Source organism: Pinus tabuliformis, chromosome 6, assembly GCF_031772625.1.
Source record: "Pinus tabuliformis cultivar Carrire ecotype Pingquan chromosome 6, CPIR1, whole genome shotgun sequence".
Classification (NCBI taxonomy): domain Eukaryota; kingdom Viridiplantae; phylum Streptophyta; class Pinopsida; order Pinales; family Pinaceae; genus Pinus; species Pinus tabuliformis.
In genome coordinates, this window is record NC_142292.1 from 382739658 (window position 1) to 382764999 (window position 25342).

Genomic DNA, 25342 nt, shown 5'->3' on the forward strand with positions numbered 1-25342 from the left:
TCAACAAAATGCTGGAAGCAGAGATTATATTTTGAGTAGATGAAGCAGAGTGGATAAGTCTGATAGTCATACAAAACAAGAAGGATGCGACCAAAATCAGAGTATGCATTGATTACAGAAGTCTCAACAATGTGTGTGTGCATGACCCATTTCTGACACCTTTCAGTGATGAGGTCTTGGACAATGTGGTGGGGAATGAAGCATATTCATTTACAGACAGATTCTCGGGCTACCATCAAGTTTGAATAGCCGAGGAGGATAAAAGGAAAACAACATTCACTACTAAGTGGGGGCCATATGCATACAATATAATGCCATTTAGATTAAAGAATGCACCAATGGTCTTCTCAAGGATTGTCATTGCTACATTCCGAGACTACATTCATAGATTTCTAGAGGTGTACATGGATGACTGGATAGTATATAGCTTGCTGAAGAAACACATTAGCTTGTTAAGGGTTATGTTTCAAAGGTGCCGACAACTACAAATTTCCTTAAACCTCAAGAAGTGCATTTTTGCAATCCCATTTGGAACACTATTAGGCCATATCATCTGCAAGGATGGAGTATGCATAGACCCAATGAAGGTTGCGACAATTGTCAACATGGAACTACCATGCAACGTGAAGCAGCTTAGGTCAACCTTGGGCCATATGGGGTAACTACCGATGCTTCATCAAGAATTATGCGTCAATCATAGCCCCAATGGAAAAGTTACTGAAGAGGATGGAAGAGTTCGTTTGGACTGAGGATTGTCAGACATCACTGAATATGTTGAAGGAAAGGCTGGTAAGCACCCCTATCCTTGTCTATCCAGATTGGAACAAAATGTTCCATGTGCACATTAATGCGTCTGAGATAGCGTCGGGAGCAATCTTAGCGCAGCTAGGGGAGAAAAATATGGACCACTTGGTGTATTATGCCAGCAGAAAGCTGTCAACTGCGGAAAGAAACTATACAACAACCGAGAGAGAAGCCTTGGCCATGGTTTATTCTCTTCAAAAGTTTAGGCATTACTTGTTGGTCATGCCATTCAAATTCTTTACAGACCATTCCGCACTAAAATACTTGGTAAACAAACCAATACTAGAAGGTAGAATATGTCGATGGTTGTTATTGTTCTAGGAATTTATTTTCGAGGTGGTCATAAAACCCGACAGACTGAATGTGGTGCCAGACCACTTGTCACGACTGGAGATAGGAGAGAATGAGGGAGCAATGGATGATCGATTGCTTGACGTCGACTTATTTCTAATAGGGGCGTCTCGGATCACCTAGAAGAGATCACCACATTATTAACAACAGGTCATTGCCCATAAGGATATATGACAGCACAAAAATGACACCTAAGGGAAACAAATTACCAGCTGATCGTAGGACACCTCTACAAAATGGGCTTAGATCAAGTATTGAGGCACTATGTCCTTCAACATGAAAGAAAATATGTACTATGGGAATGTCATGGGGGAGTTGCAGGAGGTAATGTGGGAGGTAAAGCCACTGTAAGGAAGATATTGCAAGTAGGACTATGGTGGCCGAACATTCATAAAGATTCTAAAGAATTTGCTAAGAGCTGCGATGTCTGTCAAAGGGTTGGAAAGCCTTCGCGACGGGATGAGCTGCCTTTAAATCTCATTCACACAGTGCAAATCTTTGACAAATGGGAAATATACTTCATTGGACCCATTACACCATCGGTGAGGCATTCACGTGCAAGATACATAATAAACACAATGGAATACCTCACCAGGTGGGCAGAAGCAACACCCGTCAAGGACTGTACAACATAAACAGCTACAAGGTTTATTTTCGAGAACATAATCTCAAGGTTTGGATGCCTGAGGAGTCTCACAAGCGACCAAGGAACGCATTTTATGAATGAAACCATTGAGACTCTTCTGAAGAATTTCATGATTCAGCATAACAAGAGTAGTCCGTATCACCCACAGGCCAACGACGTTGTTGAAGCATTCAACAAAATCTTGGAGAAATGTCTAACAAAGATAGTATTATCCAAGAGGGATGACTGGGATGAAAGAATACCCACAACTCTATGGGCGTACAAGACAACGGTGAAGAGACTTCATAAAAAAACTCTGTTTCAGCTAGTATATGGAAGGGAAGTAGTGGTGCCAACATAATTTATAATACCAAGCATGTTCATATATGAAGCAATAGGAATGACGGACAACATGGCCTTGAGAGAGATACTGAGTTAGCTAATGGAACTTAATGAATCCTGATTCTTGGCCGAGTTTCATCACTCAGTGGAGCAGAGAAGGTAGAAAGATTGGCATGATAAGTATATCATAAAAAAGACATTTGAAGTTGGGGATTAGGTACTACTATATGATAACAAGTTCTAGAAATTTCCAGGGAAATTGCAGATGCACTGGTTGGGCCTGTTTATAGTTAGAGAAATCAGAGATTCTGGAGTAGTGAGATTGGTGCAACTAGACAAAGTCATGCTACATGGATGGGTAAATGGTGCATGCCTGAAGCCCTTCCACAAGATATAACTCAAGATAAAAGAGGGTCTCGGAAACGAGCCCGCAAGTAGTTAGGAGGTAGTAAGAGTTAGTCAGTTATTTTAAGCAACTAATTAGAGTCATGCTTTTATCATGGAAATAAGCGGAATGTCAATAAGGTTGCGACAACAATGTCAACACGCCACAACCCATTTGTGTTTGGGGGGGGTAGAATTAGTAGTGACACATGCAGTCCCAGTCCACAAGGTACACGTAGGCAGGCATGTTTTCTAGTCTTTATGATCACACATTGTACCCATCCTCTCCGCCGTACCAATAGTCATTTCCATAATAAGTAACCAATAATGCAACTGTCAAAGTAGAAGCTACAAAATATTTTTCCATTAAGCACAAATTTAGTTAATAAATAACCCCATCATAGCAAAATAAATATGCCATGTAGCCCACTTTGTACTTTCCTAGTCCACGTCACAGTTGTCAGGTCTAGGTCGGCCGACGGTGGCAAAGTATGGCTAGAACACATGGGGAAAGTTTTCAGAGTAATTAGTTGCTAAGGTCCAGTCAGGAAATGTCGTGTCAAGCCCGACTACTTAACTTGCAAGATAATGAAGGAAATTCCAGAGTTTCAATTGCAGATAGCAGAAGAATTCCAGGTCCACTCTGAAGAACAATTGTAGAGACACAAAAGAGAGAAACCTCAGGTGAAGATTGTTTACCAGAGATGAAGGGAGATGGTGAAGAGAGTTGTATTAGTCCCATAGGATCCGTTAGATGAATGAATTGACCTGGTCGACAATTTGTATGGGAAATATGATAAGGTGATTTTGGTCGACAACGATCTTACGGATTGCTTATAGTTCCCAACTCTGAAGAGGGAAGTTTATACAGAAGACATCCAGAGGGAGGACGACACCAAGACCTCCAGAGTTAAGGAGGATTTCAAAGGAATACAAAGGTCGACCTTACTCCATTTAAGGAGCTTACCTGTTTTCGACACTCAATTCGCCGCAATGAAGTGTACTAGACTATTGGTGAGTAGGATGCATGGAGGATCATTGTGTCTCGACAAGGAGTGCCCCATTCATGTAAATGATATTCATCATATAATAGGGTTGTCATCAAGAGGGAACGCAGTTAGCACAACATTTCAGGCAGGGGCTAAAAGAGGCAAGAAGCAGAATGAAGATAACTATTATGCAAGATATGAGACTTAGTGGGGTGGAAGAGGAGAAAAGTTGGATATGATCAACAAGGTCGACATTAGATTCGCCGGCTACATCATAGCAGGCAAAAACATGAGACGTTTTATGAAGAATGAATGCACACTAGATGCAATTTCGGTCGCAGAACATTGCTGCCAAGGAGAGGTACTTAACTGGTCCGCGTTTGTTCTTAACGAACTTTTTCAAGCATGTGAAGATGTGTATAGGTGGAGTACCAATTTCCTATTTGGGTAAATTTTGATGTCTTTGGCAATGTGGAAATGGAGGCCATTGGAAGAAAGGGAAATAGTGACCATTGTCGAATGACAACCGATAGCACTCCGTTATGAACCATGGAGGGCATTGGGGGACCCCAACACGAAAGAGATAAATGAGTTAGCTTTCAAGGATTGGTATGAACTGATGCTAACCACTAGAAGGTCAATGTAGAGGATGCCAAAGACTTTGCTGGATGAATTTTTTGAAGAGGTTTGGTTCAGAGCCTCACACGCACACACCTATCTTAGACCATGGTGTGTCCACCCAGATACATTTAATATGAGGCCACAAAGGTTCACTCTGATAGCAACGACACTACACAAGGAGGTGGGATCATGGATGGGAGTGACCTGCGAAATCACAGATGAGAAATACAACTATCTGTTCGAGGCCTTGAAGCAGTAGGTGCAAGGGGGAGATGCAGCAGAAAGAAGCAGGAAAAGGCCAGCTGAAGATGTCCTCCAACCAATGGTACTTCATATGGAGGAGAAAATGTTCAAGCTGAGGTGAACAATTGTAAGTTTTTAAGGACAATCAGGTGAGAGCAATTATCCCGCCCAATTTCAAGGTTCTACCATGTTCTCACCCATTATCACAACCCTGCTGGCCATGAAACTCCCCACGGGAGTAGCCCACACACCATCTCAGCCAACGGTCCCCAAGCCAAAGAAGAAAATAATTGTTTGCAGTCCGGCCGTTAAAAACCTGAAAACTGCTCCACCACCCCCAGTTGTCGACCTTACTGATGAGGTCGAGCACTTAGTTTCCGCATCACCCATAATCGAAGAGATTCCTACCACCACTTCCACTGCCTTACATTAGTCATGGAAATCCTCCTCGCACATAACCTCCACCTTCACGACCCTGTTAGAAACCCTCCCATCTGGCCGATGACGAACAACTATGGAAATAGAAGTTGAGTCAGTCGGGCAGGAAAAGGGCACCACTTCTACCAGCGGTACATAACTAACATCACTTGCATCACTAATGCTTGGGTCGGACCCACCACAAGGAGGAAGCCCAGACACTGTTCTGTAGGGAGAAAGGATTGAGCCGTACCAGCCACTTTTCTATATAAATCTCACAGTGGTCCCAAACCCTAGCATTATCCCCCTAACTCCACAGTTCACTCCACAATCTAAGCAAGCTCATTCACCTGCCTCCCACTCCGAAAAATCCATCGCCAATGGCCTACCCATACAGCAGGATTTCCCTGAGCCCAACACAATGCAAGCTGACACACTACAGCATTGGTTGTTGGCGCAGCTATTCACATTCATATAGCAAGCAACACACAGGGCCAAAAAGATCCATGAGGATCTGGCCAAGGAGCATGAGTAGCAGACAAAGCAATTGCAAGAGGTAACAGAAGAGCGCGATAACCTAAGGCGAGAAAATACAGATTTGCAAGCCTAGGTTGATCAAGTCACGTAGAGATTCAGGTCATTATGGCCAACAATCGTCGATGCAAACATAGAGGCACTGGAAGACATCACGACCTGCATGCTAGTAAACTATTGCGAACACATATAGGTGGCATGCTCAAACCTAGTAGCCACTAATGCCGACATGAAAAGTAAGCTGGAGACGGTAAGATCAACGCTACCGTACCTAGTAGAGATCTACATGAGCACTGTCGAGGGAAAAATCACTGAAGTGGAAGCAAAGAAGCAAGAACTAACCAATGCCCTTGTGGAAGGCTACGCTCTGATGAACAATTTCCATGATTGGCCAGGAATCCTAGTGCTGAAAAATCACTTGGTATACCCAATGAGAGAGTGATTACAGACATTATTTGCTAGCACAAAGGATTGTACAGACCCTGCCCACCTGCAATAGATCAACGACCAGATTGACTCAATCCAGGCCCAATTTGATCAAATTGAAGAAGAGTCCGCAAAAGCAAAGAAGGTGATTAGAGACTTGTGGCCACCAGTCCAGACGCATGTTCTAACTCTAAAATAGGTTTGTGACTCAAGCAAACAACAATGGGTCAACCTGCAAAGCCAACAACCAATGGAGTTAACATCAAATTTGGCCGAATAATTCACTCAACACGCTGACGCAATCCTCACCGGATGGGAAACTTCCATTCAGAAGTAAAGAGAATTCATGCAGCAAACCAAAACATCTATTCCAGAGTTGGAGCCTTCGTTTGAAATGTGGGAAACCTCAGAAGGAGAAAAGTGCAGTGGGAACAGATGCCACTTTGCGAGCATTGGCTGAAGTGAAAGAAGCACCAGCCCAACAGTCAGCAGAATCAATGTAGTTGACAGTGCAACCACTAACCGAAGAACCCATGGAAATACTAGCAGGGCTGAATGAGGTCAAAATGAATTGATTCGAGGACAAGTAAAATAATTTTGGTCGGGGCCTGTTCAGGCCTTCGTTTTAATTTTGTAAAGGTTTTGATCAATTTTGGTTGACCAAAGAACATGGAGGAAATAGGTGGCAGCAATGGTTAGCTTGCGGGGGAGTTAGCTAGACAACAAGGTAGGAATAGGCAGTTGTAGAAGGGTTGTGACAAGGTGACAACAGAAGACAAAGGCAACCGAGTAGATAGGAAGGAGAAGGAGTAGCCGAGGGAAAGAACAACCAAGCAGGAACTGGCAGTCCAGGCGGAAAAGAGAAATATAAAAGGAGAGGGCTAGTAAGGAAGATGGGTTGGTTGGTGAGGCTGTTGAAGTGGGCATTGCAAAGAGGATAACTAGTTACAGTATTCTGATACTAGAAGGCAAGATTTTAGCTGAGTAGGACCTTTGAGACAGAGAACAAGCCCGTGAGTCTGTAACAGGTATTCCTTATATTTACTTGCGGCGAATGCCAAGATGTATTGTACTGTTTTACTGTTGAATTAATAGAAAGGAAAGTCCAGACTGGTTTCAGAGTGTAATGTGTATAAGTGTACAGGATGTGATGGTCCATTTAAAAATTTTGAAACGTCCTGTCAGATGCATGCATTTAGTAGTTTTTGTGTATTAGATGGTATTCTTTTATCTCTACTATGTGTGTAATGTTATATATCTATTATTGGTTGATGCTTCGGTTGGTGCTCCCTTGACTCCATGACAAACCCTTCTTACTTCTAGTCATGGCGTGCCTTGGGTGGGACTCCTTATCCCTTGGGTAAGGTGAAAATGCCAGTGTTGTCCTAGACTACAATGAACCATTGTTGGCTCTCCGCGTTTGAACCCAGGGTCTTTTCCCCTGATGACTCTTTCATGCCAACAAATGTATCGATCTAGATTTATAAATCTCCATAGACAATATGATTATTTTCTGGATGAAGATAATGTTTATGTGTATATGTGGAATTTTAAATACCATATTGAGCTATGTTATAAATCTCCAGTACACAATATTCTTTTCATGTTTTAGAATATGGTAATTGTAAACACTGCAATGAGCTACATTATAAATCTCCATGGGAAGTATGTTTTGTTTTCAATAGCCTTGTTAGTTATAGGTGTCATTGAACACCGAGGACGGTGTTTCCCCAAGGGGGAGGGTTATGTAACAACCCTGGTTAAAAACTCAAGTCAAAATATATAAGACCATGGTTGATGGGACACATATTCCAAGCTGAATGGTGGGAAAATTATCCTAGTGTGGGTGTTCATCAGTTTATTATGGCTAAGGAAATTGGCAAAGGCAATGGCTAAGTCTTTAGAAAGGCAAAAGGGCATTTTTGGCACATTTATTTATGAAAATAAAGGAAATGAGGAGAAAAGGGAGGTGAAATGTCATAGGTTGCATGTGAAGAGGAAAATGAAGGAAATTAATGGAAAATGAAGAAAATAGAGGCCTCATTCATAAAAAGGCTTCTGAGGATTAGTTGGTAACTTTTTTTCAGTTTAGTTTTGGAGCTCTCTCATTATTCTCTCTCTCTCTCACACTCTCAAACACCTAGATTTTTCTTGGAGAACTTTGGGATTGGAGAAAGAAGGGAAAAGAAGGTAAGAGGAAGCAAAGATCAAGCAGGGAAAGGCATGATCAAGCAGCTACACCATGATTCTTTGTAGGTATCTATTTCCATGTGTATTTTCATTGCTAGGCTTGGCATGCATGGCATTACATGTGGTTCTTTTGTGGTTGTGGAATGATTTTTCTAGGTGTAACGGTGTTTTAAGCCTAGCCTTTCCATTTCTGGATAGCCATGGTGTGATGGGGTTTTTATGTTTTAGTTGAGCTGGATTGTTGGATGGATTTGAAGCTGAGTGAGGTGGATCTCCAAATGATAGAGCACATGGACTAGTGGTCCCTGGACTGAACTATGGATCACGGTAAATCCACTGGCCTAATGACCCTTGAGTCAGAGTGTGGGTTGCGGTAAAGCTAGGATTGTGTTGCCTCAGTGGGCCTAGGAATTCTTTCCAGTGAATGACAAGATATATGATAAATCCAAGAGTTGGTTTGATCTCCTTTAGGCTTAGTAAGATTGGGTTTGGGATATGCGGCAAGGCCTGGAGTGTGGGTCTTGGTTTAGGGCCTAGTGATCTTGGTTTGGATTGCGGTAAAGCCTGAGAGACTAGGAGATAGGAAATTTCCTCACTGTGTAGGTGGATAAATCTGGTGGCATCCATGCTTGTTTGGCCTAGTGATCAGGTTGAGATCATGGTAAAGCCTGTAATGATGTGTTCATTATGTTGGCCTAGTGATCTGGGATAGATCACGATAAATCCTAGTTTCTATTGATGAGGGTGAGGTGGTTTAGCCTTGGTATGCCCTGGTTGGTTATTTTGGTGTGGGTCCCACATTCATGCTTGGAATATGGCATGAGGGTGAATGGATGGAGAGAGATTTGGATCAGCCATTCTATGGTCGGGTGGAATGTGGTAGTCCATCTCCAGTTGGTTTTTTCATTCATTAATGAGAAATTCATTCCCTTGGCTTCATGTGTAAATGTACTAGTTTATATGTGGATTTTATGGCTGATATATTGATGGTATTTCTGTTGTTACTATGCTGGTTATATGTATGTTTTATGACAACAGCTATGTATGGCCCTCAGTATGTTTTTACTTGTAAATGAATGGACAATGTATCTATGACCTAATAGATGATAACGCAACAAATTACATGAGGGAACAATGGTTCTTAGTGATCCTTAGATAAGTATGAGATCCCTATGCTTAACTCTATTGTCTACACTTGTAGATTACAAGTTTGTGATATGTTTGATGAAATGTCTGTCATGGCTAGTAGGAGTCTGATGGAGGACTTGTTTAAGTATTTTCTCTAGCATCATTGTTTCCTTGTTATTTTATGGTTATGAAGATGTCATGTAATTTTGGGCGGTAACCTAGGCTCTGACCTAAAAAGGTGGCTTAATTCTTGGGGACGCTGGCACATAACTGGAAAAAAGATTCCTTGGATGTTGGCATGTAGGCTTGTGAGAACGTCCAGAGGTCCTTAGACGCTTCCATGCCCATAAAATGAGAGCGTCCAGAGGTCAAGTTGAACAAAGTTCAGTGGGACCTAGGGGAAAGCTGCCTAAAGTGTTGGAATGGTTCTCAGGGGTCCTGGAGCTGATTTGGAAGGTCTGTGTGTTATGTTTCAGTCGATTCCATTTCCTTAAGGTCACATAGGAGCTTGAATCCAACCATAGTATCCTCTCGTAACATGTTTATGCTGGTTGGTCGGTTACTTGTGTAGATGTGGGAGGAGGGTGTTACATGCTTTTTGCTGAATGATGATACCAAGTGGGGTGCCATATAAAATTCTCCTCCACCAGTGATTTTTCTATCATCAACATTTCCTACTTAATCTGCATTTGTATAAGCATGAAGAGTAAGATCTGCATCTTTGGGATAGCTTAAATCAATGTCTTGAGTGTCTTATAGATATTTGAATATTCTTTTGACTAACCGAAGATGAATTTCCTTTGGATTAGCTTGGGGTCATCCCAACTGCATGCATGATATCTTGTCTTGTTCTTGAAAGATAAAGTAGACCTCTGATCATGGATCTGTATTATGGTTGGTTAACTGTGGGAGAATCATCATGCGAATTGAGACTACATTCTGTCATCATGGGAGTGCATACCGGTTTTCAATTTTCCATTTCATATTTCTTCAGAATCTTCTTGAGGTACTTTGTTTGTGAGTGAAAGATGTCATTCTTTTCTTGTTGCACTTGTAAACCAAGAAAGTATGTTAGTTCACCAAGTAAAGAAATTTAAAATTCTTGCTGCATGACAGAAGTAAACCTTTGACTCATGGATTCTTCATTGCTACCGAATATGATTTCATCCACGTAAACAACAACAATTAAAAGTTTACCATCATCCACCTTTATATATAGGTTGCTTTTTGTAGACCCCTTAGTGAAGAATTGTTGTTGAAGATACCTGTAAAGGTGATAATACCATGCACGAGGGGATTGTCTTAGCCCATATAATGCCTTCTTGAGTTTGATAACAAGTTTTTCATCATTTCCTAGAATAAACCCTCCTAGTTATTCAATATAGAGTTCTTCTTCTAGGTTCCCATTTAAAAATGCAGATTTAACATCCATTTGATAGACTTTGAAATGATGAAAGCTTGAAAAGGCAAGAAACATTCTTATGTCTTCATGGCTACAGGTGAAATTTTTTCTTCAAAGTTTATTCCTTCTTGTTGATCATAACCTTTGCAAATGAGTCTTTCTTTATTTCTAATTACTTCTCCATTATCGTTCAATTTATTTTTGAATACCCATTTTGTCCCAATAACATTCTTATCATGAGGTCTAGGAACTAATTCCCAAGTGTAATTATTTTCTATTTGGTCAAGTTATTCATTCATAGCCTTAACCCAACATTCATCTTTGCTAGCTTGATTTACATTTTGTGGTTCAATTGTGGATAGTAAGGCTAGATGACTAGTAGTTCGAACAAGAATTCTTCTAGATTGTATTCCAGTTTCCTTATCACCTAGAATTTGAGATTTTGGATGATTTTTCTTAACATGCCTTGATGGTATCCTTTTTGGTGCTTATGTATTATCACTTCCTTCATATGATGCTTCATTGATTCTTTCTTCCACATTATTTTGGCTTGTTGTAGGAGCATCTTCATCATCTACTGGTGCTTCCATTTTGATACCTGTGGATGCTTCATCAATCACAACATCAATTCTTTAAAAAATATTTTGAAGTCTTTTATTGTAACATTTATATCCTTTGCTTCTAAAGGAGTATCCAAGGAGAATTCCTTCATCAGCTCTAGCTTTGAACTTTCCAAGTTTATCATCATTATTATTTATGTAACACTTACTTCCAAAAACTCAAAAATGCTTAATAGTTGGGGGTTTACCATACCAAATTTCATAAGGCATTTTATCACTCTTCACACAGGTATGGGCTTTGTTAAGAATAGTTATTTCTATATGTGCTGCTTCACCCCAGAAGGTACGAGGTGTCCCATAATCATCAAGCATGGCACATTCCATCTGTTGAATGTTTCTATTCATTCTCTCTTCTACCCCATTTTGTTGAGGAGTCTTAGCTATAGAGAACTACCTCTTGATGCCATGTTGTTCACAAAAGTTGAAAAAATTGTCTGATATGAATTCTCCTCCCTTGTGAGATTTGATACATTTTATTTTCAAGTCTAACTCATTCTCTACTAAAGCTTTGAAGACTTTAAATTTATCAAATGTTTCATCTTTCTACTTTAATAAACCAATCCAACACATTCTAGTAAAGTCATCAATAAATAAGATGAAATAATTTTCACCTCTAGGTGACATTTTCCTCATTGGCCCACACAAATCAGTATGAATAAGTTCAAGGGGCCTACTTGCAGAACCTTCTTTGGCATTTAATTGTACCTTGGTTTGCTTACCGAATTGACATGATTTTCATATAGTATTTTCTGGTAGAGAGATGTTGGGAAAATCACAAAATGCTCTTAGCTTGCTTGACTTATGTATTTTAGTGAAGCTTAGATGTTCCAATAATTAGTGCCACAACCAACCTTCTTTTGGTTTGCTTAAGTAACATTGTTCTAGACCACCTTCCAAGACATAGACATTACCTGGAGTTCTTGTTCCTTTTGTTACAATTTTGCCTGTATCAACATTTCAGACCACACAATTCTTTGATCTGAAAACAACTTCAATCCCTTGGTCACACATCTGGCTAAAAATATACAAGTTATGCTTCAACCCATCAAAAAATAAAACATTTCCAGCTTTAACCTTTTCTTTTAGCAAAACAATTCCTTTTCCTTTGATAGCAGTAGGTGCATTATTTCCAAAGGTTACATTCTTTTCTTTCTTTATTTCATTAAAAGACATAAAATTATATTTATCACCTATCATGTGTTTTGAGCATCCATTATCAATGTACCATATGTCTTCTTGATCCCATGCATATAAAGCTAGACCCAGATTCTCAGATTCAATGGTCTTCTTCTTCCATACCTTAGATGTTGGTTCCATTTGCTTATCCTGAAGTATTGATCACCCTTTGCTCCTGCATTCAAATTCTTTATGCCCAAAGTTATTGCAAAAAGAGAATTCAGTTTCATATTGAAGAGGAGAGAAGGAATTGTAAGAGTATTTCTTTACCCCAACCTCATTCTTTTGTTTTCTTGCTTCTCTAGTCATGATAGTTTTGTAAGCAACACATTGAGCAACCTTATGACCAAAATTGTGACCAGTGAAACATTGTCCATTAAAGTAGAGGTGTCTGGGAGTATGGTACCTTCTAGTGTTGAAATATGGCAACAATAATATTCCAATTTAATTTGTACTTGAATTAAATTGTGAATTAAAATTGAATTTAGTCTTAACAGCTACTTGGAAATAATTAATTAATTGGAGAAATTCAAGTTAGAAGTCTTTCTGAAGTCATGCAAGAGTTATACCTTAAATTAAGGAGATAAGATTGAGTTATATTTGAGTTGTGATTAGCTAACTCAGTTTACTAAGTTAAGTCCAGTTAAATTAGTTCCAAAATGTTTGAGGATCTAATAGTGAGTTAACAGTCAGTTGATGCATGCATGCACTCAACTAGTGCTACTCCAGTTAACTGAACATTCTCTCATCGGAAACTCATGCATGTCTATTCTGAGAAAGACCTCAACATGCATCAACTAGTGCTACTCCAGTTAACTGAACATTCTCTCATCAGAAACTCATGCATGTCTATTCTGAGAAAGGCCTCAACATGCATCAACTAGTGCTACTCCAGTTAACTGAACATTCTCTCATCAGAAACTCATGCATGTCTATTCTGAGAAAGACCTAGTTGAGATTAATGTCAAGGACAATGTACTATCAGTTGCACATCTTATCTCAAAGACAAAACTCATTCATGCAGTCAAGGATTTAATCCTTGAGGATTGTGCAGTTTTACAGTGTGTGTGAGAAGTGTCCCACTTGGTAACAGGAGAATCATCCACAAGGAACAACACAAGGAAATAGGAGCTTGGAGGGCAGAGAGGAAGGCTTGAGAGAAGCCAAGATTGCCTGTGAGCGTCTGTAAGGATTGTACTAAGAGCTGGCTAGCTATGAGAGCTAAGGTTTTGTATAATTCCTATGTATTTCCACCTTGTATGATAATACAGATAGTGGGGTTTTTAGCTGAGGCTTTCCCCAAAGTATTTTCATGTGTATTGTTCCATTGATTCTTCTTCTTCTGGTTATATTGTTCAACTCGATCTTTAAGCTTCAACAAATTGATAGTAGAAGTAGGTTATAGTATTCTGCTTTGATTTATATTGCATTATCAGGTTACCCTACCATCAGATTTTCTACATGGTATCAGAGCTAGATTCGTAGAAATTTCTACATGGTATCGGAGCTGTGAACAATATACTGAGAAGAGAATTCAAAGTTTGAAGTTCGAAGTTGCAGGTGCAAATTAAATTCATATCATATTTCAAGGTTGGCTAATGGCATTCTATGGCTTGAGACTCGAGTATGCCTTGGAAGGTAGCTCGAATTACATAGCATGGAAAGATAGAATGGAAGTTGTATTAGAAGACAATGGCTTGAAGGAATTCATTGATCAAGAAATCCCAAAGCTAGCTTCAACTAATGCACAAGAGTTGGCTGAGTGGAAGAAGTGTGTGGCGAAGGTGAGATGAATCATCCTTGAGGGAGTTCGAGACCATGTTGTCTCAAGTCTCCATAGGAAGGATACTCCATTTTCAATGTGGAATACATTGAAGGACCTCTACCAGAACAATAAGGACTAGAGGAAATTGGCGCTCAAGGATAAGCTTCAAAGAATCGATATGGAGAAGGGCGATACTATTTCCACATATCTGAACAAGCTCACCACCAGCAGAGATGAGCTTGGCAGTGTGGGAATAACTACTGTCGATGATGATATAGTGAGCCTCACTCTACTTAGCCTTCCAAAGAGTTAGAATAGCTACTAGGACTCTATGAATGGAAGGGAGAAACTACTGGATTGGGAACAACTGTGGTCAAATCTTATACAGGAGGAGATCAGGAGGAGCACATGAGATGGTTGTTCATCCAAGAATGTTGATGAAGAAAATCTAGCCTTAGCAAGTAAGGCAAGGAAAGGGAAGGGGAAGGCTTCCCATTTCAAATCGAATTCTTCTCATGGAGGGAAGGAGGGTGACATGTCTAAAGTAAGATGCTTTAATTGTCACAAGATGGGACATTATGCGATTAATTTCCCATCAAAGAAGTCTAAGAAGGGATCCTCGGAAGGATTGGAAGGTGAGGCATTAACCTCTCAGTTCGAAATGGACTTTACCCTCATCACATGCATGGTGTCATTGATGATGGGTTGTGTTTGGTATCTTGACAGTGGAGCCTCATTCCACATGACCGGTGATAAAAATTTATTTTGCGCCTTGGAGGAGAAATACCTCAAGATGCACATAGAGATGGGTGATGACGGAAGGTATAGTGTTTCAGGAGTGGGCATGGTTGCTTTTCAGAGGGAGCATGTGTTAGGCCCCTATACTACTAGTGTAACCCCTTATTGTTATTAGTACAACCCCCTTATTATATTGTTGTACCCATGTAGTCCCCATATTGTTATTATTGTGCCCCATAGAAGCCCACTATTGTTATTATTGTGCCCTTACATTATTATTGTTATGTTGGCTTTGATTATATTATGACCCCTTAGACTCCTATATATAGAAAGGAGGTCTTGTCATTTGTATCATCCAAGAATTGTTCATTTGTGTAATGTAAAGGAGGTTGCCCCTCGAAGAGGCTGAATTCTAAGGCATTTATCTCTCTTTTCTATCTTTTGTGAGCTGGTTTCATAACATTTGGTATCAGAGCACTCTCAGGAAAGGATGAGGATGTGGAAGCATTGTTGTGCGCCATTTCTATAATCCAACTAGATTGGATAAACGAAACAAGGTATGAATGGAAGAAGGACGAAGAAGTGTGGCCATTCATTCAAAAGTTGCAGAAGATCCCAGTTCAAACAATATTGCGAGAACTTGATGAGGAAGGAAAAATAATATTGGAACCTAAAGCAGTCATAGAAACAAGAACCCGACAGCTACGAAATTTATCAATTTTAGAGTATCTCATCAAGTGGAAGAACTTACCCGTTGAAGATTCCACATGGGAGGACAAGAATTGTATACAGAAGCATCAAGAAATACTCAAGCATTTAGGACAACACTTTTTGAAGGAGAGGAGCATGTTAGGCCCCTATACTACTAGTGTAACACCTTATTGTTATTAGTACAACCCTCTTATTATATTGTTGTACCCATGTAGTCCCCATATTGTTATTATTGTGCCCCATAGAAGCCCACTATTGTTATTATTGTGCCCTTACATTATTATTGTTATATCGGCTCTGATCATATTATGACCCTTTAGACTCCTATATATAGAAAGGAGGTCTTTTCATTTGTATTATCCAAGAATTGTTCATTTGTGTAATGTAAAGGAGGTTTCCCCACTTGAAGAGGCTGAATTCTAAGGCGTTTATCTCTCTTTACTATCTTTTGTGAGCTGGTTTCATAACAGCGTGGACCTCCTATCACCTTGAAAGATGTGATGTATGTGCTTAGACTGAAGAAGAACTTGGTATCAGTCGTGATGTTGGAGGACAAAGGCTACGATGTTTTCTTCAGTAAAGGAAAGGCATTCCTAAGACACATAGCCATGGGTCAGACCAAGAGGATAGGGATTTGGGTGAAGAATCTCTATAAACTAGAGGTAGATGATTGTGCAACATTGAGTACGAAAGCAGAATTGGTGCAAAGCCAAGACATTGACGAGTTGTGGAATAGGCAGTTGGGCCATTTGCGTCATGGGGCTTTGAAGATAATCCAGTAGATATCTATAGGACTTCCCAAAGGTAAACTTGAGCAAGTTGACACATGCAAAAGTTGTACCTTGGGAAGGTACACCAAGTCTTCCTTTCATGATCAAGACAGTCGAGCAGAGGCTATCTTAGAGCGAGTTCATACAGATTTGTGTGGACCATTCTCGACAGCATCCAAAATGAAGAAAAGGTATTATGTGATTTTCATTGATGACTATTCTCGTAAATGATGGATTTATTTCATGCAGAAGAAGGACCAAACTTTCACAAAGTTTTGTGAGTTCAAAGCTTTGGTCAAGAAAGAGTTAGGGAAGAAGATCAAGGCCTTGAGAAGTGACAATGGTGGAGAATATGTCTCTCAAGAGTTTAAGGACTTATGTGTAGTGGAAGGAATTAAATAAGAGTTGATGGAACCCTATAACCCATAGTAGAATGGGGTGGACGAGAGGAAGAACAGAACTATTGTAGGGGCAGAATAGGAAATGCTACATGACCAAGGCCTACCACTTCATTTGTGGGCTGAGGCATGCAACACAACAATCTATTTGCAAAATAGAAGCCCACATCACATACTTGGGATGAAGACACCAGAGGAAGCTTTCTCCGATAAGAGACCAGATGCAGCTCACTTCAAGATCTTTGGCTCATCGACATATTACCATGTGACAAAGGATGCACGGAAGAAGCTTGAGCCAACAGCATAGTTGGGGATATTTGTGGGGTACACTGATACACCTCACAACTATCGGGTGTACTTGCTTACCAGTCGAAGGACAGTGGTTCGCAGAGATCTCAAGTTTGATGAGCAGAAGGCCATGTGAGTTTCCGTTGAGAGGGAGCTCCAACTACAGGTTGTGGAGGAAATATTGGTTCCTAAGGAGGAGGAGCCTCATACTGATGCAGAGTAGCCACATGGAGAGGTTCCAAGAGTGGAGACATCCACTCAAGCAGAGTCTTCCAGAGATGGAAGGAAGCGCACAAGAGAAGTTGACAGATTGTTGGAGGATGCGAGAGAGAATGTGGGACCACCATCTTCTCGAAGCAGACAGAGGAGGTCACCTGAGAGGTACATTGGATACATGGCCCTTGCTAAGGAATGTGTTGAGACCGAGCCATCTTCCTTTGAGGAAGTAGTGCAGCAGCCGATTTGGGTTGATGCTATGGTGGAGGAGTATGACTCCATAGTTCGTAATAGTGTTTGGGACGTGGTTCCGAGACTGGAGAACAAGTCAGTTGTGAGTTCCCATTGGCTTTACAAGGTAAAGCAAGCTGCTGGTGGTAGGGTGGAGAAGCATAAGGCAAGATTTGTTGCCCATGGATTTTCACAGGTTGAGGGGATTGAATATGATGAGACTTTTTCTCTTGTTGCAAGGTACTCATCTATTAGATCTATGTTGGCACTATCAGCATAGATGGGTTGGAAGATCCATCAGATGGATGTGAAGACTGCATTCCTCAATGGACAGATTGAGGAAGAGGTGTACATAGAACAGCCGGAAGGTTTTGAGACCTTCGATCGAGAGTCGCATGTGTGCTGACTCAAGAGAGTGTTGTACGGGTTGAGCACCTTGTGCTTGGTACACTAGGATAGAAAACTACTTCACTGGGTTGGGCTTCACAAAGAGTGAAGCGGATGCAAACCTGTACCACATCGTGGTGAAAGGTAAGCTGTTGATCATCGTACTTTATGTTGATGATCTCATATTGACTGGTGATGATCAATTGATCATGTCTTGCAAGGAGGACCTTGCAAGAGAATTCAAGATGAAAGACATGGGTCTCATGCATTACCTCCTTGGCATGGAAGTGTGGTAGAAGGATGGGGAGTTGTTTGTGTTTTAGGGCAAGTATGCCAACGAGATACTTAGGAGATTCCACATGGAGAGGTGCAAGCCCATGCAGATTCCTCTAGTTGGTAACTGGAGGAAGGAGGATGCTACTTCAGGAGAAGTAGTGGAAGCTATTGTGTACAGGTAGCTTGTGGGTTCACTAATATACTTAGTGAACACACGGCCAAAGTTGTGCTATGCGGTGAACCAGCTGAGTCAAGCGATGGTTCATCCTACCAAGATGTTTTGGAAGGCAGAAAAGCATGTATTGAGATACCTCAGAGGCACATCTTAGTATGGATTATGGTACAGACGGACAAAGGGAGTGAAGCTATAGAGCTTCACTAATGAAAATTGGGTAGGGAGTCCATCAGATCGGAAGAGCACATCAGGAGGGATTTTCAACCTTAGGTCAGCGACAGTTTCTTGGTACAACAGGAAACAAAGGTCGGTTGCACTCAGCTTGGTAGAGGCACAATACATGGTTGCAAGTCAAGCAGAATGTGAGGCTATTTGGATGCAAAAAATCCTAGTTGATTTGTTTGATTAGAGGATGGATCCAACTATGATCTATTGTGATAATCAGAGTTGTATCAAAATCTCTGAGAATCTAGTATTTCATGATAGGTCCAAGCACATCGACATCCAGTATCATCATCTCAAAGACTGTGTAGCGAGGAGGATCATGTTGCTGCAGTATATTTCGACAAAGGAGCAAGATGTTGACATTTTGACAAAGGCATTGTCAAAGTGTAAATTCGAGTTCCATAGAGACAGGATCAGGGTGACAGATAATCCCTCTCTTGTTGAGAGGGAGTGTTGAAATATGGCAACAAGAATATTCCAATTTAATTTGTCCTTGAATTAAATTGTGAATTAAAATCCAATTTAGTCTTAACAACTACTTGAAATAATTAATTAATTTATTTTAAATTAATTAGTTGGAGAAATTTAAGTTAGAAGTCTTTCTGAAGTCATGCAAGAGTTATCCCTTAAATTAAGGAGATAAGATTGAGTTATATTTGAGTTGTAATTAGTTAACTCAGTTTACTAAGTTAAGTCCAAATAAATTAGTTCCAAACCATTTGAGGAACTAATAGTGAGTTAACAGTCAGTTGATGCATGCATGCACTCAACTAGTGCTACTCCAGTTAACAGAAGATTCTCTCATCGGAAACTCATGCATGTCTATTATGAGAAAGACCTAGTTGAGATTAATGTCAAGGACAATGTACTATTAGTTGCATGTGTTATCTCAAAGAGAAAACTCATGCATGAAGTCAAGGATTTAATCCTTGAGGATTGTGCAGTTTTACAGTGTGTGTGAGAAGTGTTCCACTTGGTAACAAGAGAATCATCCACAAGGAACAATGCAAGGAAATAGGAGCTTGGAGGGTAGAGAGGAAGGCTGGAGAGAAGCCAAGATTGCCTGTGAGAATCTATGAGGATTGTACTGAGAGCTGGCTAGTTGTGAGAGCTAAGGATTTGTATAATTCCTATGTATTTCCACCTTGTATGATAATACAGGTAGTGGGGTTTTTAGCTAAGGCTTTCCCCAAAGTATTTTCATGTATATTGTTCCATTGATTCTTCTTCTTCGGGTTATATTGTTCAGCTCAATCTTTAAGCTTCCGCAAATTGATATTAGAAGTAGGTTATAGTATTCTGCTTTGATTTATATTGCATTATCGGGTTAACCTACAATCAAATTTTCTACATCTAGTGTTGTTTTCCTTTTGATTGAACTGAGCAAAGTTTATCTGGGAAGTATTTGTTCCTTTATTCTTTTGTTGTAGGATGGAATGATGTTGACTGCTTCTCTTTACTACATTTAGATAGCTTCCTGTTTTTGTAGAAGACTTTATAGTCTTTGATTTTTATTCACTGTATCCAAGACCTGTCTTTATTAGAGGAGAGCATTGAACTTTAATGATTTCATCTAAGGTTTTAGATCCTATAGAAAATCTAAGATTAAGACATTTTTCTTTCTCAATTTATTTCCTTAGACTTACTAGTTCACATTCTATCTTCTCATTATACTCTTCCTTTTCTATGATTTTTTTCTTCAAATATTTTTTTACTTTTTTATTTTTATTTTTATTTTTATTTCATTTCATTTCAGTTTATTTATTTATTTATTTTTATTTTTATTTATTTATTTATTTATTATTTTATTTTATTTATTTATTTATTTATTTTTTTAATTTTATTCATTTACTTATTTTTCTGCTAATTTAGCTTCTTCTAAATAAATCTTAAGTTGAGATATTTATTCAATAAAAATATCCTTTTCTTCTAGGGAATACATCAAATTATTGTCAGACTCATTACTACTTCTATCTTCAAATTCCATAAGTAATTGACATTCTTGATCAGACTCACCTTCTTCACCATTTGAAAGACCATCACTACCATTATTCCATAGACAAGGAAATGGATCGCAGTTAGCACAATAGCCCATACGGGATAATTCTTTATTACCATTTTCTTCATTCTTGGTCAATAGAAAGCGGGGTGCTCCCAAAATTTAATATTTACTGACATCTATAACTGTCACTGAATATGAAACCCTCCTTCGAGCTATCTTCTTCTTTCCCATCATCTTGACAGATCTCCTTTAAGCGATCAAACTTCTGCTGAAGAACTGGCTATGATACCAATTTTTAGGAATAATACTGGGGGGGAGGGATCAATATTTAAAAATCATTAAACTTTCCAGTTTCATATCCAGATTTCTGTACATGACTTTATTGAAGGGAACTCGTGTATGTACGTGATTGTTATGCAGATAACTAGCATATATCCAATAAACTTACTTTTTAGTTAATCCACCATCTATTTAACTTGAGCCAATGTATCAGTACCTCATTAAAAATTAATTAAATAGTAACCATGTGCAGTAAAAACAAAATAAATGATCACATATAAGCAACATATCAACACACATGAAAACTAGGATTTTAGGTGGAAATCCAATGTGGAGAAAAACCACCACTGTTGTCGTCTCTGTCTTCTTTTTATTATAAATAAAAACTTCTTACAATATTGTACTAGCATAGACTCATACCAACATGTAGTCACCCACCTGCAGAAGGCTACAACCTTCTCTCATTCTCCAACATCCATTGGAAGGGAGCTCCAACCCCCTAATCTTGTTTATCGGAATCCACTGGAAGGGAGCTCAACCCCCTAATCAGATTTACTAGCTATTACTAGAAGGAAGCTTCAACTCCCTCACTGAAGGCTCCAACCCTCAACACGTATGTGGACCATGTTTCATAATTTTTCATACTGGATCCACCTAATATAACACATCATAACTTGTAGGCCATGTTTCATCAAAATTTCAGACTAGACCCACTATCATCATTTAAGACCAAAACCAAATATCAAAACCGAAATTGATCACTACAACGAATCACTCTATCATCAACTGAAACAACCACTCTCTGACCCAACTAAATCAACCAATCACTGAATCAACTGAAACCCAAATCAATCAACTTATTCTCAAACAATTAGAATAGTTAGATCACTGTAACCAGAATACTAATACTGAACCCAAACACTACATCAACTTACCGAATTAACTGAAATCCTAGATAAATAGACTATCATAATATATATGATAATTTACTATAGAAAACTTGTGTGTGTACAAAACTTCCTTGAAGCATACTCGCGTACATATTTCAAAACATTGAACCCTAAAAATGAACCACTGTCACTCTGAAATGAACACTGAATCATGCACAGATCCACTACATCATTATGAAATAATCACAGAACCATCACTAATCTTCAATCACAAACAACTAGTAGCATCATCATTCTTCAAAATATCAATCCTCAATCTAAATATCACTATTAAACCCAGATCATCAAGTAAGACTTCATTGAAAGACAACAAAAACACATACAGACTGATTAAACTGATCAAACATCTTTTCTAGTAAAACCCTAGCTTATATACACACTTTTTAGGAATCAAACCTGCGTACAGATCTGCAATTACTGGCACAAACCTTCATTGCATAACATAATTTTAGACATACCCAAATCATACACAGAAAAATCACATGTCAAGACATTATCATCATTGATCAAATCAACCCATAATAAAAAAATGTCATCTCAGAACTATTGGATTTGATCCATCATAAAATTCTTGGGTGCATACTTAGTTTTAGATAAAAGAAATCAATAATAGCCCATTACACGCACACTTGCTTCATATCTTAACTATTCATGAAATATTCATCATTTGCACACTTCAAACACTTTGATCTTCATCTCCTTATATAGCTTAGCCCTTAGACAATACCACAGGTCAAAACCATACTAGTGCCAAGGGTATTCTTGGATAGGATCAAATATCCTTTACTGGGATCAATACCATAGGTCAATACCATGGTAAAGACCCTTGGTATTTGGAATATCAAGGTGCAGAATATGTACACGCCTTTTCTTCTTTATACCCGCATGTGTACACGAATTTTCTTTACAGAACCCATATATACTATACTTTGCTTCACCAAATTGAGTGTGTACACGAATTTTCTTCATAGAACCTCGTATGCTCATCTTTGCTTCACCAAACTTGTGTATACTTCTTCAAACCTCATCTTTATCATTCTTCTATCTCTAAACTTTTAATCCTTTTCTGCCACATGTAGACATATCTTGTTGACATCTGCATCAAGTAGGTTTCCATCAAAGGACAACTCATCAAGTAGTTTTCCATTAAGGACAACATAAGTCATAATGACAACACAAGAAACCCTACAATGATGACAATCAATGACTAAGGAAAACTTAAATATTTTAAATGTTCTCAAGAGACCTAATTTCTTATTTGCACATAAATTATTAACCAATGAATCATCACATAGTCATTTTTCCAATTTTTACACAACCCTGTGCAATTACAAGCAAAGATTGTTGTCAATTTCAATGAGCAATAGATATCTAATATAAATAAGTTACAATTCATCTTGAAAGACATAGCTAAAACTACTTGCATGAATTGAATATACCAATGACATTGTCTGTTTGTTAGAGATTGGCGGTTTTCGAACCTTGACAAACAACATGATATTGGTACAAAATTCCCCTCAATCAATAAGACATAACAAAACATAGATGGATACAAATTACAACTTGGGGTGACAAGAGTTATTCTAACAAATGGTTTAATGGAGCACAACTAATGCAAAAGGTTACCATCAAAAGAAAAAAAATACAAAAACATCTTAGGCCACATGCTAGAAGAACAAGCAACAAGCTAGAATTCTATGTTACATTATTGGATGCATAAAGATGGGGTAAAATTTTGGGTGTAAAGGTATACAATACATTGTTATAAATGGTTCAATTGAATCTCTAAAATGCCATCATAATGATTTTTTGTGAATAACACTCAAAGAACCTTATTCTCTTATTAGTGGTTCTTTTATAAGTGATTATTTTGTTCAATGTGACCCCAAGAGTGAAATCACAGAGAATGCTCTCACAACAAATAAATTGATGCACGTCCCTTCTATAGCACTCAATATGTTCTCAGATGTACCCCCTTTGCAATGCAGAACCATCTTCATATAGCATGCCATGCTCTAGTTTTACTCAACTCTTTATTGAACCAAAAACAAAGTGTACTTCAAACTTTCTGCATAGATATTAACAGAGAAATTCAACTACAACATTGTAGAGGATGTTTTCAAAGAGGTACATAACCTATCTATATTTCTGTTTTAGTTTAGGGTTTCAATCAATAAAATGTAGTCATTTTTGTTATTAATCAGTAATCAACAAGGGATGTTAATGGTACTATTAATGGTAATAACATTCACCAAGATTTTGATTCTTATACCTATTCTATTGAACAATTTTGTTGGTGCCATTGACCGAAGAAGGTTATCCAGAAAATACTTTCACAATTTCTTCTTCGTAAACTAAGAATGTAGATATGATTGTTTTACCTGACTTTGGACTATCAAAAGTAGCTCATCTGATTTGTTTGCATGTAGTGTCAATCTATGCTAGTGTAATGTCGAAATTGGAAAATTTATTTCCATCTCTACTTTGTGCTAGCACAATACAAGGCCTTAAACAACAGATCATCAACAACAGGAAATCTACTCCACACTGACTACCTTGTCACTATATTCAACCATAATGCTTCCTTTTCCTATCCACTTGTGACTATGTATGCAATTAATAGTAGTGTGGCTAAAGCATGTTGTTTTCATATTAATAGAAAAACCATGTGTCTATTTATGAAACATGTTGACCACATGCATGCCTGCAATGGCCCGAATGAAGATCCCTTAAGCTTTGTTTTCAAATGCAACAGCCAAGAAGAGAACCAAACAAATATTCTTTGTCAATTCTTCAAGAGGGAAAATTATTTATCATCAAACAATTGAAACTATAGATGATTCCAATGCTTTTCTTGGCCACTAACCTCATAGACATGTATGGCAATCAAATATTTCACATGATGTGTATGAAAAAGTGTAAGAGGTGTCAAATCATGGAATTCCATGTTTTCCAGGAAAGCATTGAATGGTTTACCTAATGAGGGTCTAGAGTTCAAACTTTCTAGAGAATTTTAGGTCACCCCAATTATATTTTTGGTGTTGTGCTTAAATTTCTGTAGCAATCAAACAATGGTATGCAACCACATCCATCCCAGACTATGTTACCTTACCTCTACAACTTTATGTTCAAAGACAAGAGTTTCCTATCTCACATATGCACCACACCCAAAAGCTCATAAAAGAGGATCTAAGTGTATGTGCAACATAAATTCCATGATCACTCTCAAAGGATTTGAGAGTAACCTTAAAAATTCTAGTTAGAGAAATTGGGAAGATTGTAGATTCTACATTAACGATGTGGACCTTCCCTTGATTTAATAATCTTTCTACAATACAACTATCTCAACCCTACAATATTCAGAGCCAACCAAAATGACTTTAATAGGAGAATTTCTCTTTTAAAAAAATGCTCGAAGGCTGTAGTGGATTTTATTTAAGCCTTAAAACAAAAAAATCTCATGTGGGGCATGCTGAGGAGTTATTTGTCAAATGACATTATTCATTTTCTCCCCTTACACATGTTTTACAATGTAGTGCAAAATTACTAGTTCCTTGCTTTTCTGATTTTGGTTGTATCACAATTGACTCACCTTAACAAGGGTTGAAGGAAAGAGGAGTAGGTAATTTACAATTAAAGAAAGTTTAAAAGTTCAAGCATTTCCACATTGCTTAATAAT